Genomic DNA, 14553 nt, shown 5'->3' on the forward strand with positions numbered 1-14553 from the left:
TTCGTGTCTGGGAAACAGCAGTTCTATCTGCTGTTCCATCCGTTCTCTCGTCAGCTCGATTGGTGAGCTGGGCTTCAACTTACCTGTTACAATCTTGTAACCCTTTCCCCATAAGTCGTCGTCCAGTTCTTGGCAGACTTGCTCCCATGCTTTGGCTTTTGACGCCGCAATCATCTTCCGAAGAGTCGCTCTTGCACTCTTGTACTTCCCGTTTTTTTCCTCGTTGAGAGGGTCTCTCGACGCTCTCCTGTTGCTGCGCACTGCCTGTCGTTTTGCAGCCAAACATTCCTTTCTTGCCCTTGCGATTTCAGGTGTCCACCAATAGACCGCTTTCCTGCGGTCCTTGCCTCCGCCGCTTCTGCGGCACGCAGCCTCACACGCTTCTCGGATGATCCTGTCGCATCCCTCTGGTGTGCACGAGGTCTCGTCTTCTGTTTTACTTACCAACTCCTCCATTAGGCGTTCTCTGTTTGCCTCACTGTATCTCCAGTAGGGACTCCTCGAGGCCTTCTGGCTCCCCGGAGTCTCGCTTCTGACCTCAAAAGTGATGTTTTGGTGGTCGCTCAGGTTTACGTCATCCGTGACCGCCCATCCAGTAACTCTGCTTACCAGTTCTTCGCTGCACATCGTGACGTCAATGTGCGACACCCCATTATGTCTGATGCACGTGGGTGCATCCCCTTGGTTGAGGATGCACAGGTTCATCGCCGCCGCCCATTCACTGAGGATCTTACCTCTTTCATCTTCCACTGTGGACGCCCATTCCGGCGACTTCGCGTTGAAATCGCCGCATATTACGACGCTCTTCCCTGCTACCTTAATACTATGTCGCATAGCATTTAGCACCCTATTAAATTTATCAATGTGTACGTTTGGCGAAACGTAGCACGCGTACATGACGCACATGTCTACGTCCACCCACACATATCCCTCCCCACCACCAGTGTACTTACCTCTGTGCTTGTTGCTGGTGAACCTTATTGCTGCATCCCGGTTGGGTTCAGTCAGCCACCCTCTGTGGCCCGCCATTCTGATGTTCGGCTCGGCCACCATCACGACGTCTGCTTCCCTCTCAGACGCCGTCCTAAGCAGCAGCTCCTGTGCTGCTGCGCACCTATTTAGATTGGCTTGGAGGACCCTCATGCACGGGATGGGCCCCCCGTTGCCACCTTCCCTCTGGAGTTCTTCTTCCTGGAGTTGCCTCTCTCCATTTCCCTCTTTTGGGCTTCCCGGTACCTGGGGCAAGCGCGAGTGTCGCTTCTGTGCCCCTGGACCTTGCAACGGTTGCAGCTGGGCTCCTCCTTACACGCTTCGGCTTTGTGCCCCTCCTTTCCGCACCTGTGGCAGGCTGTTTCCCGCCTTGCCTCTTTGCAGTCGGCCGCTCTGTGGCCGAATTGCTGGCACTTGTAGCACCTGGTGGGTTTGGGGCGGTACCTGACTCGGCACGACGTCCATCCCACCTTCAGCCTCCCGATTCTTTCCGCCTTCCTGGCTACCTCCTTGGTCACACGAACTGTGGCTTGTTGGGTGGTCCTGTAACCAGCCCGGAGTCGTACATCATTTGTACTCACCTTGTAGGCGAAAGCCTCGCCTACAGCCTTGGCCACTTCCTCGACTGTTGCCACAGTCACCCATGCTTTTGGCGATTCTATTGGACTTCGCAATCGCCGCCTTGATCTCCTTCTTGGTGTTCGGGTTTTCCCTCACCAGTTTCTGGAGCTCCTCCAATGTGGCAGTCAGCGCTGCCATCTTCTTCTGCTGGTCTCCCATGAAAGACCAGCTGTCATGAGGGCTGTCCCTCTTCCTTTTGGAACGGACGGTTCTCCATCGGGGGGTTTCCTGCCTCCCTCCGGATCCGGCCTCATCTGTGTCTTCTTCCGTAGAAGAGATGCTGATGGTGATGTTACCAAACGCCTCCAGCTCTTCTCCCAGGATCCCACCCTGGGTGTTTGGCTTTGGCGATCTTGCCAAGGCCCTCCCCTGAAACGGATTCTCACCTGCATCCGTCCCTCTCTCCTCTCCGGTGGCTCCTTCGTCCACCCTTTCCTCCTTAATTTGTTTTGTAAAGAAATCCATAAGATGTTCCCACGAGTATGGGGGATTGGATTGTCATCGCACGCGGTGCCCCCTGCACGTGCGAAAGGCTTCCTTCGACGGGGTTCGCCTGGTGCCCCGAAGTTGGCCGCTCACGACTGGTCCGCTCTCCAGCCACGCATCCCTTTGGCGCGTACCTCACCGTGGGATTGAGGGATTTTTTATAGTGGTAGCCCTCCACTTGGCCCAGGCGATTAAGCCAAGACCCCCGTGCCCCCTGCTAGCACGTACCCGGTTTCCCGGGGTCGTTGCACTGGCAGGCGGTTTACGGTATGATCCTTGAGCCATTTTTCGTTCGCCGCTGCTGCCTCCCACACTAGGTATGGGCTAGCTCACAGCTGGCTATTGCCCCCTCACCGCGGCAAGGTAATGACTCTCGAGGGGGGACCTGACCTGACCTGACCTGACCTGACCTGACCTGACCTGACCTGACCTGACCTGACCTGACCTGACCTGACCTGACCTGACCTGACCTGACCTGACCTGACCGGCTCACAGTCCACGGTGGAGCAATCCTGATGTGACAATTAGTTGTGGATGCATCGACAGCAGAAAATGGTTGCAAACCAGCGACCGTAAAACAGTTACGTTGGTTGTTATGTTGACGAACAACAGATTTACACAACATTTTGAACATCACAGTTATATTTAATTCAAATTAGTATTGTATTAGATAGGCGTTTTTTAATAAACGATAGTATTGATAGAACCAACGTGGTTGTCTTTACTCACCCCCTCAACACTGGGGTAGTCGTGGCCGGGACCGCGAGGAAAGTTCGGGGAAGGTAAGGCTCGAGGAGCAAAGTGGGTTACAAACTATTTAGGGGTGCCACAAGATATTTTACAACGGATGGGTGAAGCCAGTTTTAATATTGGGAAACAATATCCGGCTGAAATCCGGAAATTTTCTTTAACTCTCAATTTCTTGTCAACTAGAGCTTATGAGTACGTAAGAGAAACTTTTAAAAATGTCCTGCCACACCGATCTACATTAAGCAAATGGTATCCCCATATAAACGGCGAACTTGGAATATGCCAGGAAGCTTTGGAAGCCATAAAAAGAATCACATCCTGCAGAAAACGTAAACCGATTGTGGCACTTATGTTTGACAAAATTTCTATTCGTAAGCATGTGGAGTTCGATGGGAAAAAATGAGAGGATATGTGGATTTTGGGATGAATGATAACGATTTGACATATGACGAAAACACCCCAATAGCAGGTCACGTATTGGTGTACATGGTTGTTTGTCTTAATGCCAGCTGGAAGATCCCTATTGCGTATTATTTTGCCAATTCGCTAAATGCCGAAGAAAGATCAAGCATTACATATGCAGTACTTGAGCAACTGGCCGCAATAGATCTTCAGGTGGTATCCATAACGTGTGATGGACCATCTACGCATCTAACCATGGCAGAAAATATGGGGGCCTCGTTCCAGATAAACAACTTTAAAACTATTTTAAATAATCCTTTTGTAGATTCTCCTTTATTTTTTATCTTAGATGCATGCCACTTCATCAAACTAATTCGTAATTTTTTCTTTGATTACGAGAAATTCTATGACGGAAATGGCCAAGTAAAAATTTTAACCTAAATTTACATAATTTAATTAAATGTTTTTCAAGGAAATCGACGTCAATTTCATTAAAAAGTTGCAGACTCTACAAGATAACGAACAACTGAACATCGCCAATAAGTTAACTAGGAGGCATATAAATTGGAAAAGACAGCCAATGAAAGTAAAGTTGGCTGTCCAAACGTTATCTTCAAGTGTTGCCGATGCGATTGATTTTTGTAGAGAAGTTCTGCAACTTCCTCAATTCAAAAACTTGCAGGCAACAACGAAATTCATTCGTGTATGTGATAGGTATAGATTAAAATTAGGAATATTCTAATTTTAATTGAATTAACTTTTAGATTGTTTAATATCTTTAATAACAAAAATATATTTGGAAAGAACTATAAAGCCCCATTATCAGGAAAAAATGAACATTACTGGCGTCCATTTCTACAAGACAGTGCTGATTACATTAAATTTCTGAAGTTAGTAAATGGCACATTTCTTGTTGCTTCTAAACGGAGAACAGGATTTATCGGCTTGCTAACTTTAATTGAAAGCACGCAATTGATCTATGATCATATGATCAAGTCTGAAGATCCACAACTTGAGTAACATTTAATCTTTCTAATAATTTGCATAATTAACATGTAATTTTCAGCTATGTTTTGACTTACAAGTTAAGGGGATATCAAAGAAATTTCAGTATAGGGCAAATTCAATGTATTTTTCCAAACACGATTACTCGAAAACTATTTGAGTAAATTGCTTTCTGTTTTTTGCATATGAATCTGTTCAACGTGCACTATGTTGAATGCTATATATAATTTTTGTAAAATGATTCTTTAATGACTTTTTGATTAATTAAATACGTAAACTTGGCTGAAAGCAAAATAATTTTTATCATTCCACATGCGTAGACTAATTTTACATAATGTCGACTAAACAGATTTTTTTTAAAGTTAATAGTTTTTGAGAAATCGTGTTTCGAAAATTTCATATTCGAAACATGTTAACCTTTTTTAGCAGTGACATCTCTTTTCTCTGTACCAGAGAGGTCTAGTAGGTAGAAATGCGGGTACCATAAATCAATTTTGTAGCCGAAGGGATAGTTTACAACTGAAGCTTTTCCATAAACACACAAAATCTTAAATTTGCCTGAAACAAGATTTTTCTCTTTTATTCAACCTGAACGTAGCTTTGAGGATAATCATTTCAAAATTTTGAACTTTATATCTGATGAATTAGGATTTTAAATTGTTTTAGAATACTTTTAGGTGATAAATATTTGTCTGTATCTTTATTTTTTAAGGGGATCTCGAACAAATTTGAATATAAGGCAAATTCAATGGATTTTTCCAAACACGATTACTCGAAAACTATTTGAGTAAATTGCTTTCTGTTTTTTGCATATGAATCTGTTCAACGTGCATTATGTTGAATGCTATATACAATTTTTGTAAAGTGAATATTTAATGACTTTTTGATTAATTAAATACGAAAACTTGGCTGAAATCGAAATAATTTTTAGCATTCCACATGCGTAAACTTTTCAAAATTCACACATACGTATTTTGAGAACAACCAGACAGTAACATAACGTCTTGTTGTCAAAATTATGACTTTGGGGTGTTGAAAAGACTGAAAAAATTTTCGTAACTGAAAGGTTTTAAAAGATAGATCAATCACTAAAGCAACAGAATATAATTATTAATACATAATTTAATTATTTATAATTATGTTTACTATTTTTTGTTACATTCACAAAAATCTTGAACAAAATTCGAAGATCCCAGTACATCCATTAATTCTTCAATTTTTGCAATTACACAAATCCCACCTTTTCGGGAAAAATTTAATTTATTTATGAAGATAAACATTAAATAATAATAATGAGATATTGTAATTATTAAGTTTCACGGGTGTAATTTGTAAAATATCGGACTCTACTATCAAAGTATTTAAGATTTACTGGCCATGGGCAATAATAATGTTACGAGAAGATTCTGGAAGCTTCGAGCGCCAGCGCTGGAACGTTCCGCTCTGCTCTAGAACGAGCGGTTCGTGGAATAATTCTTATTCATACGCGGAACTCCCGAATATTCTCGCAGCGCTCCAGCATTAGGCTAGTGGTAGGGGAATATCTGTATATAGGGGAGTAGTGATAGGATTGTAGATAGTCTAGTATTTGGAAGTCCTGAAAAGTGTTGTAATTGTGAAGTACGAGAGTGTTCATAGTGCACAATAAAATTGTTATTGTTACAAGCGAGACTTTTGATCTTTCGGCCAACGTGACAACTGGTGTCAGAAGTGGGATCCCGTCCAGTATTGTGATCGAGAAAATTCTGGAATTTTCGATCGGAAAATTCGTGACATTACCGGACTGTGACATTGTTACCTGATTGTGGACAATTTTTATGCCTGTTCAAACCAGACAGCAAGCCGCAGAAATGGAGACGCTACAAGAATTGATGACCACTATGATGGCAAAATTGGAGACAAATTTAGAAGAAAGAAGACAAAAAGAAAAACTGGAAGAAGAAGAGAGAAGACAAAGAGAAAAACTGGAAGAAGAAGAAAGAAGACAAAAAGAAAAATTAGAGGAAGAAGAAAGAAGACGAAAAGAAAAACTGGAAGAAGAAGAAAGAAGACAAAGAGAGAAACTAGAAGAGAAAGAAAGAAGACAAAGAGAGAAACTAGAAGAGGAAGAAAGAAGACAAAGAGAGAAACTAGAAGAGGAAGAAAGAAGACAAAGAGAGAAATTAGAAGAAGAGGAAAGGAGACAAACAGAAAATGCCTCAATCTTGAACCAGCTTAGAGACATGGAACAAAACATGAACGTAACCATTATGGTTAAGGTCGACGAAATTCAAAAAGAGGTAGAAGAGTGCATAGGAGGCGTTAAAGAAGAACTGCAAAGCGTCAAAGACGAGGTACAAGTACATGTCAAAGATTTGGAGCGATTCAAACAGCAGGTGGAAGACGAGTTACTGCGCTTAAGACGTCAAGTTCCAAATAGGCCAGGCCTGACCACAATGAAAGAAATGAAACCTCCGACTTACGATGGGTCGACTTCATTCGACAGCTATAAACTGCAATTTGAAGTTGCAGCTAAACACAACGGATGGTCGGAAGAAGAAAAATCGTCATTCTTGATAGTTTCATTGAGAGGTGCAGCTCTCGACTTGTTAAAGACCATTCCTGGTCGAGACAGGGAGCGCTACGACCAATTGGTGGCGACGTTGGAAGATAGATTTGGGGACCAACACCTTCAGCGAGTATATGCCTGGGAGCTCAAGACTCGTCGGCAGAGGGTTGGAGAATCGCTGCAGGAATTTGCGGCAAGTGTTAAACGACTTATTTTGCTGGCCTATCCTTCGGCGCCAGAAAATTTTGTCAAACGAATGGCCATGGATACGTTCCTGCAAGGTATTCGGGATCCGGAGTTACAGAGGATCGTGCGTGTTGGCAGATACAACACCGCAAAAGAAGCTTTGGTGTGCGCGTTGGAGATGGAGGCCGTTTTGAAGTATTCTGTGAATGTTCCTGACTGCCAACAAATCCGAGCCGTTGACAAAGAAGAGACAACGTCTACGGCCACAACCACAAATACGGACCTGAATGACATCCTCAAGGAGCTCAGGAAGTTACTGAAGTCTCAGGAACAACGAACTAACCAGACCTGCTCTCGTTGGGGCAAATCAGGTCATTTTGAAGGTGACTGCAGGGTTGTTCTCGAGAACGGCCAGAACGCCTCTCAGACATCAAAGAAAACCGTGAAGTCCGTCAACAAGTCGAAACCGACGAGAAGGCAACGCAATAATGATGACGCACTCTCTCGTAGACTTTCCAATGACTGCAAGCAATACTCGAAGTTCGAAGGACCAATACAAGTAAACAGGATGGTCTTGGGCTGTGATGATGATTGGACTGCTGGGAATCTTCGAAGGGATCAATTTTCAAAAACTTTTCTTTCCGTGTTAACGTATTTTTTAGAACTCATTTGTGGAATATCTAAAGCGGCACAAAATTCAGTTAATTGCGCATGACCCCCACCTACAGCAACATTTCCGCAAACAATAGATTCATTAATTTCACATCTAGCATTTTCTGGTTCTGAAAGTATCTACAATTCTACACATGTTACACTTATACGTAAATATACTTTTTAAACCTATTCGTTTTTCCGCAATTATATCAAAGTTCTGAAAATTGCAATTAAATTGATCGTGTTTTAAATTTTTTATAGTATTAAACAAATGATTTATATCTACAATTCTACGACCACTGAGAGAAAAATTTGTATTATTGGAAACATTTTCTATTTCAAAGACATCGTCCGATAACTCTGACTCAAAACCGCTATTTACATTTTCACTTTTGGAACTCTTTCTAACATTTTTCCATAACCGCTTCACAATTTGCTTTCTACTTTTTCGTTTAACTGATCTGCTTACATGATTTATTGAACCGTTCGCCATTGTAAAATAAAATAATTAAAAGCAAATAATAATCTAATCTAAAAAACAAAAATTTGTCAGTAACGATAAACACTCTCTATATCTGTAATAAACAGCAATTCTGATACAAGCAACTCACCCACTTTGAACAAAAAAACTCACTAAAGAGATTTAGAAAAGTAAATTGATTCAGAAGTCGAGCACAGTCAAAAACACAAGTGTTCACAGACTGAAAGAATTTAAATATTTTTTTTCAAGATATTTATACATAGGGCTTTCATCCCTTTATTTGTTGTTGTAGTGGGATAAAGAAGTGGGGCTATCACCCTCTAAATGTTAAAAAATATTAACCAATATAGAAACTATGATAATTTAAAATGTTAAAATTGTTAAAAATGAATTAAGGAACTATTTTTATTGATTATCGGGATGTATTATTATGAAGAGTTAATTTTTAAATCACAGAAAACAACAAAGTAAAAAAGGCCCAAAAACTCATGTGTCAGGTAAAAGGTTTGGTTAAAAAAAATTAAATGCGTTTTTCTCAAATAAAAATAATAAAATAATAAGTAATTTTAAACTTTCCCCGGCGACCAGTGAGGAAAAACTTCGGACTACATTTACGAAAATTACATTTTTCAATTAACAAACATTTTGCCATTACGTACTATGGAAACTGGAAATTTGCGGATTTTATACATACATTTTCCATTAATTGAAAAAAAAATTACGCCCGTAAAATTTTTACCTACTAGAACCAGAAATTTCACGGGCTCAAAACGCAGAGAAACTCAAATCCTGATATTTAAACTCATCTTTGGTCCAACACGAATTTATTGTTCCAACCGCTGGATTCTTAGGAAATGTGCAGGTCAAGCGACCGTTTCCATAAAGTTTATGATCCCCTCATTACCAAATCCTCGGTAATCCCTTTTGGCAGCTGTCAATCAAAGGTGTTGTTAAAGTTGCATACTTTTCAAACAGAAATTTTCGGGCAGGCTCGTAGACCCTTAAGATTTTGTGTGTTTATGGAAAAGCTTCAGTTGTAAACTATCCCTTCGGCTACAAAATTGATTTATGGTACCCGCATTTCTACCTACCAGACAGACCTCTCTGGTACAGAGAAAAGAGATGTCACTGCTAAACAAGGATAACATGTTTCGAATATGAAATTTTCCAAACACGATTTCTCAAAAACTATTAACTTTAAAAAAAATCTGTTTAGTCGACATTATGTAAAATTAGTCTACGCATGTGGAATGCTAAAAATTATTTTGCTTTCAGCCAAGTTTACGTATTTAATTAATCAAAAAGTCATTAAAGAATCATTTTACAAAAATTATATATAGCATTCAACATAGTGCACGTTGAACAGATTCATATGCAAAAAACAGAAAGCAATTTACTCAAATAGTTTTCGAGTAATCGTGTTTGGAAAAATACATTGAATTTGCCCTATACTGAAATTTGTTTGATATCCCCTTAATCGCTTGTTGTATGATTTTTACAAATGCATTAGCTACTTCTAATCCTGATTTAGTTTTTAAAGGTTCTACCCATACAAATTTAGAAAAGGTGTCTTCAGCAACTAGAATATAGATAAATCCCTTGTTAATCTTTTTAAATTTATTAAAATCATTCGTCTTCGCCTTTGGCTCTGGGCTGGCTCTGCCAGTCTTAGGTTTTGCCTCTTTTGTTCTTAAATTATAACTTGGATCTTCTGATTTACCTTTTGGTCTATAGAAAACATAAATATCTATTTGCCAAGTATCATCAATACCTTTGTGTTGGAATGCTCGTGTTTCATAGTTTTTCCTAGCAGGTTTGAATAATTCAATAATTAAAATATTTTCAGGTGATTTTGAAAAATTATTTTTCACTGATTGACAATTTCTGCAAGTTGATATTCTTCTCCAGCGTTTATATTTTACAATAAATTCCCTTCGGTCATGAGCGCTTCGCACGAATTCTGGTTCTCCAGTGGATTTAGTTTTCGTTTTGCATATTTTACAATAATCCATTTATTTGATTCTAATTCATGAGCGTCCCTGAAAGGGACCACGGCTCCGCAGGCCGATTCTTTTATATGTACTTTTCTTTTTACCGCATGCAAGACATACTGATGAGTAATAATTCTTACCCATTTTATCTTTTTTAACAATTATATTTTTGTTACCTGTGTTTGTTTTACATTTAACACAATAAGTATTCATTTATAATTATGAAAATTATAAAGAGTTTAAAATTGTTTTCAAAAGTTCTTTCCGAGGTTTTTCATTTCTTCATAAGGTAATTTTGTTAATAATATAATAGCAATTTTTCGTAAAATTTCAACTTCTTCATATTCTGTCAGAGTAAGTTCAATTTCTTTACCATTTACTATACAACAGACAGTAGAGATACCATTTTCATTTAAATTGATTACTATATTGTTTTTCATTTATATATACATATTTTATTTTGTAAATAATTCATAGATATGGTTTATTATGGTTATCCAGTGGATTCGCTTCGCTCATGAGGGCTTCGCCCGAATTTTCATCCGTGTTTACTTTTTCTTTTAAATCATAAAAGATAGAAGATCAGATTCTCTAACAATAAAGGGTTTAGAAACATCTATTGTTCCTTTATTATTACTGATATTCAAATCTTTCAAATTAGCCGTCGAGTAGAATTTTACAACTTCCACATTCATTGGCAATCTAATAAATCCTTCACCATCAAAATAAATGAAAAGCGCAGTAATAGCCTTTTGTCCTTCCTGTTCTTTAATAAAACGTTTTTTTCCTACAAACTGTAAAAAAGAATAATGTCCATAATTGGTTAAGGTATCATCTAGTTGCCCTTTATTAACAACATCATACTTATCAATTGCATTAGCTGTTTTAACTAATCTTCTATTACCAATATCAATATATCCTCTTGTAGCGGTTAGATTCAATGAATCTTTTGTAATCATATTACTGAGTTCAGGTTTAACAATTTTTAAAACGCTTTCTGAATCATCTTTTTTTATTATATTATCCATATCTCTGGTTTAACAATTTTTAAAACGCTGTCTGAATCATCTTTTTTTATCATATTTTTTAATTCGGGTTTAACAATTTTTAAAACACTTTCTGAATCATTTTTTGTAATTAAGTTATTATGGACTTTATGATCGGAGCGTATTCAGATGTCATTTATAGGCGTAAAATTCTTCCTATATTTCATTTCAGGAGTTTTAAAATCAACAGTTAAGCAATCAAAACTTTTGATGTTATTTTCATAATATTCCCTAAGTTTCTCATCCAATCCCTTTTCTCTAAATATTAAACTTATATCATTACCGTCACAGGAAGGAAATATTGAAATATAATTACATTGTAAACGAATTGATTTTGGTACTCTATACCAATCCTGCTTTATATAAATCATTGAAGCATTCATTTTTCTTCCGCGTATAGCTAAGTCTATCAGTCTCTTTTGATCTTTTTCCGTTACGTAATCATCAACAACAATCAAATTTTGTTTATCTCTATCTAGTTCGTCTACATCGACAATGTCTTCTATATCTGATGAAAAGTACGATTGTCCACGATTTTTTTCATCATCAAATACATTTTGTAATAATTGATAATACGGTTCTTCTAAATCTTTTGCATACAAATAAAAAGTATCAAAAAATAATTATTTTAAAAGATTGACAACAGTATTTGTTTTACCAGAACCACTTCGTCCTATAATTATTAATATAAAAGGCCATTTTGGCGCTAATTCATTAATGTTATAATATTCTTTATCATCTGCTTTAATAAAATGAATAGGCAAAGAATCCATTTATTTATTTAACACAAATAATGCAAACCGCGGACACTTATCGCTAAACCGCGTTAGCGCAAAAGTTAAAGCGTCGCTCTCTGAACATGTGCACACGCTTTCGCAACGTGTTCGAATCCCGATTAAATAAGACACCAGTGCGAAATTCTCGCAAAGCGCTCATGACCGAAGAGAATTACAGCGAAACGTTTTTTAAAATAAAAATTTCAAAACGAATCAATAAATTCAAAACGTATCCAAAAATTCAAAAAAATTTTGAATGGCCTTATGATTAGTAGCAGACAGGTTTCTATAAATAGTCGATGCAAATAATTCAAGATGGCGCTGGTGTTTACTAACTTATATTGACAATATGCAACAGATAAAATAAAAACCATATAATGAGGTTTTATTTTCACTGTATATAAATGACTAGCACTGATAGTAAAACGTCTACAAAGCCTGGCAAAGCGTCCCCAAAGCTGACTAGTGCTTCGCATGCTGAAATAATTGACGCTATTTTAAAAAATCGTAAAATATTAAAAAATAGGATCCATTTAAAGCAATTTAAAGATCATTTAACAAAGGAAGAAATTAAAAAACTACAGAAGCCTATAACTGACAAACTTGATAATATTACTGAATTAGCTTCGCTCATTCATAATTCGGGCGAAGCGAATTTGGACAAAAAAAATGTTTTAGCAATCGAGGAAAATGTATCAAAGAACGGTCCGCAGGCCAAAGGCTGGCAGGGCCAACCCAGAGGCAAAACCAAAGGCGATGATGTAAGCGTCCCTGAAAGGGACTACGGCTCCGCAGGCGAATCAGATCAATTATTATTATTACCGAAATCACCTTCTGTGCATACCGCAATTCTGTGTTTAGATCCGGATAAAGATTTAAATTTTGATATTATTGAAAAAAAATTTAAATTTGAAAAACCTTTACATTTATTATCGTTAGACATTAGAAATCGAAATACAAAAATTGATACAACTATACCCGAAATATCAACTAAATTAAAATCATTAAATGCACACATTACAAACGCAAAGAAATCACAAGAGCAAGAAAAAATTGATAATTTACAATATGTGTATTCACAGTTGAAAAAATATAAACGTGCTTTAGAAGATATTCGAAAAATTCCTTTCTATGAAAGACAGCAAACAGGAAGCGGTCAGCCTTTGGCCTTCATGCGCACTGCGCGTATTTTTTCAGATCCGAATGAAATGGTAGATCGTCTTGATCTATTAATTGCGTCAAAAAATGCTGGAAATGATTCAGTTGAAGTATATAATGAATGCGTAGAAATACTTGATAAATTGTTTAAAATGAAACTTATAAAAAAGTCAGATCACAAAAAGATATTCACGACACTTGGCATGCTTTTTTAAACTGAATAAATGAGCCTAATACACATCAGATCTAAAGAAAATGATTTTGAAATAAGTTATTCTGAAAATCCTATTAATTTATCTGGATTAAAAGGTGAAATTGCTTTAAAAACAGCAAGTCTCTGGTATAGTTGGGATAACATTACTGAAGAGTATAAAAATAATGAAATAAAATACAGGTCGTCCCTAAAGGGACTAGTGCAGCGCATGTCTAAAGACCCTCGTGAGCATAAACAAAATGAAATTAGAAAAGATGGGGTTCGGGTTGAACAGGATTGGAAAATATTAAACTTACCAAACGGTCTGTACGATGAAAATGAATTAAATAATTATATCCAAGAATATTTTGGAACGTTTGAAACACCTCCGTTTTATTTTGATGTAAATTATGCAACTAATCGTTTTATGCTAATTATACGCGACATAGATTGTGAAATTGACTTTTCCCACGGAAAGATTCATGAGCTTTTAGGATTTGATAAAAAAATATATAAACAAGGAATAAACTATGCAACAAAAATTGGTAATATCACCAAAGATATTGATCAAATTTTGATTCACTGTTCCTTAATTTCATCTAGTTATCAAAACAATCTTAAAAGTGATGTTATATACGCTTTTACTCCAAATATTTCACCTAGATCTTTAATTAATATTGAACCAACGCATCCAAAATATTTACCAATTAATCGTACGCATTATATATTTCATATTCGCATTTCTGTTACAAATCAGCTAAATCAATTGATAAATTTTAATGGAGAGTGCTTAAATTTTGTTCTAGATATTCAATAATTGTCTTCGGCTTCGCCTCTGGGCTGGCACTGCCAGTCTTTGCCTTTCGGGACGTCTTACCTGATTCTTTCTTGTAGAATAAATGGTACTTGTCGTTCATAGAAAACAATTATTTCCGAAACAATATGGGTTTGGTCTTAAATATCACAGAGATATTAGAGGTGGAATTATTTTTCAATCTATAAAAAAATTTGCTATACCAGCTTTAGGCTTTTTATATCGCAATATACTAAAACCTTTTTGGAAAAATAATAAAGAGGATATCATTCAAGGTGTAACTTCAGGGCTGAAAAATATAGCGTCTACATACGTAAAATCACCGCCGTTTTCTACATATAAAGAGGAAATTATAAATCCCATTCTAAACAAAATGAAAGAAAAATCGTTGAATGAACATTTACGAGGCCACGGATTAAAAACGGTTAGGTCAAAAAATCGACTAACTAAAA

At 37.4% G+C, this 14553-nt stretch overlaps 1 pseudogene; it reads right to left on the reverse strand.

Annotated features, from left to right (window-relative positions):
- Positions 1–10585: 10585 nt before the first annotated feature.
- On the reverse strand, positions 10586–11933 carry LOC148165966 (uncharacterized; annotated as a pseudogene).
- Between the last annotated feature and the right edge of the window lie 2620 nt (positions 11934–14553).

Source organism: Gnatocerus cornutus, unplaced genomic scaffold (assembly GCF_029298725.1).
Source record: "Gnatocerus cornutus isolate USDA-ARS CGAHR unplaced genomic scaffold, icGnaCorn1.1 ctg00000063.1, whole genome shotgun sequence".
Classification (NCBI taxonomy): Eukaryota; Metazoa; Arthropoda; class Insecta; order Coleoptera; family Tenebrionidae; genus Gnatocerus; species Gnatocerus cornutus.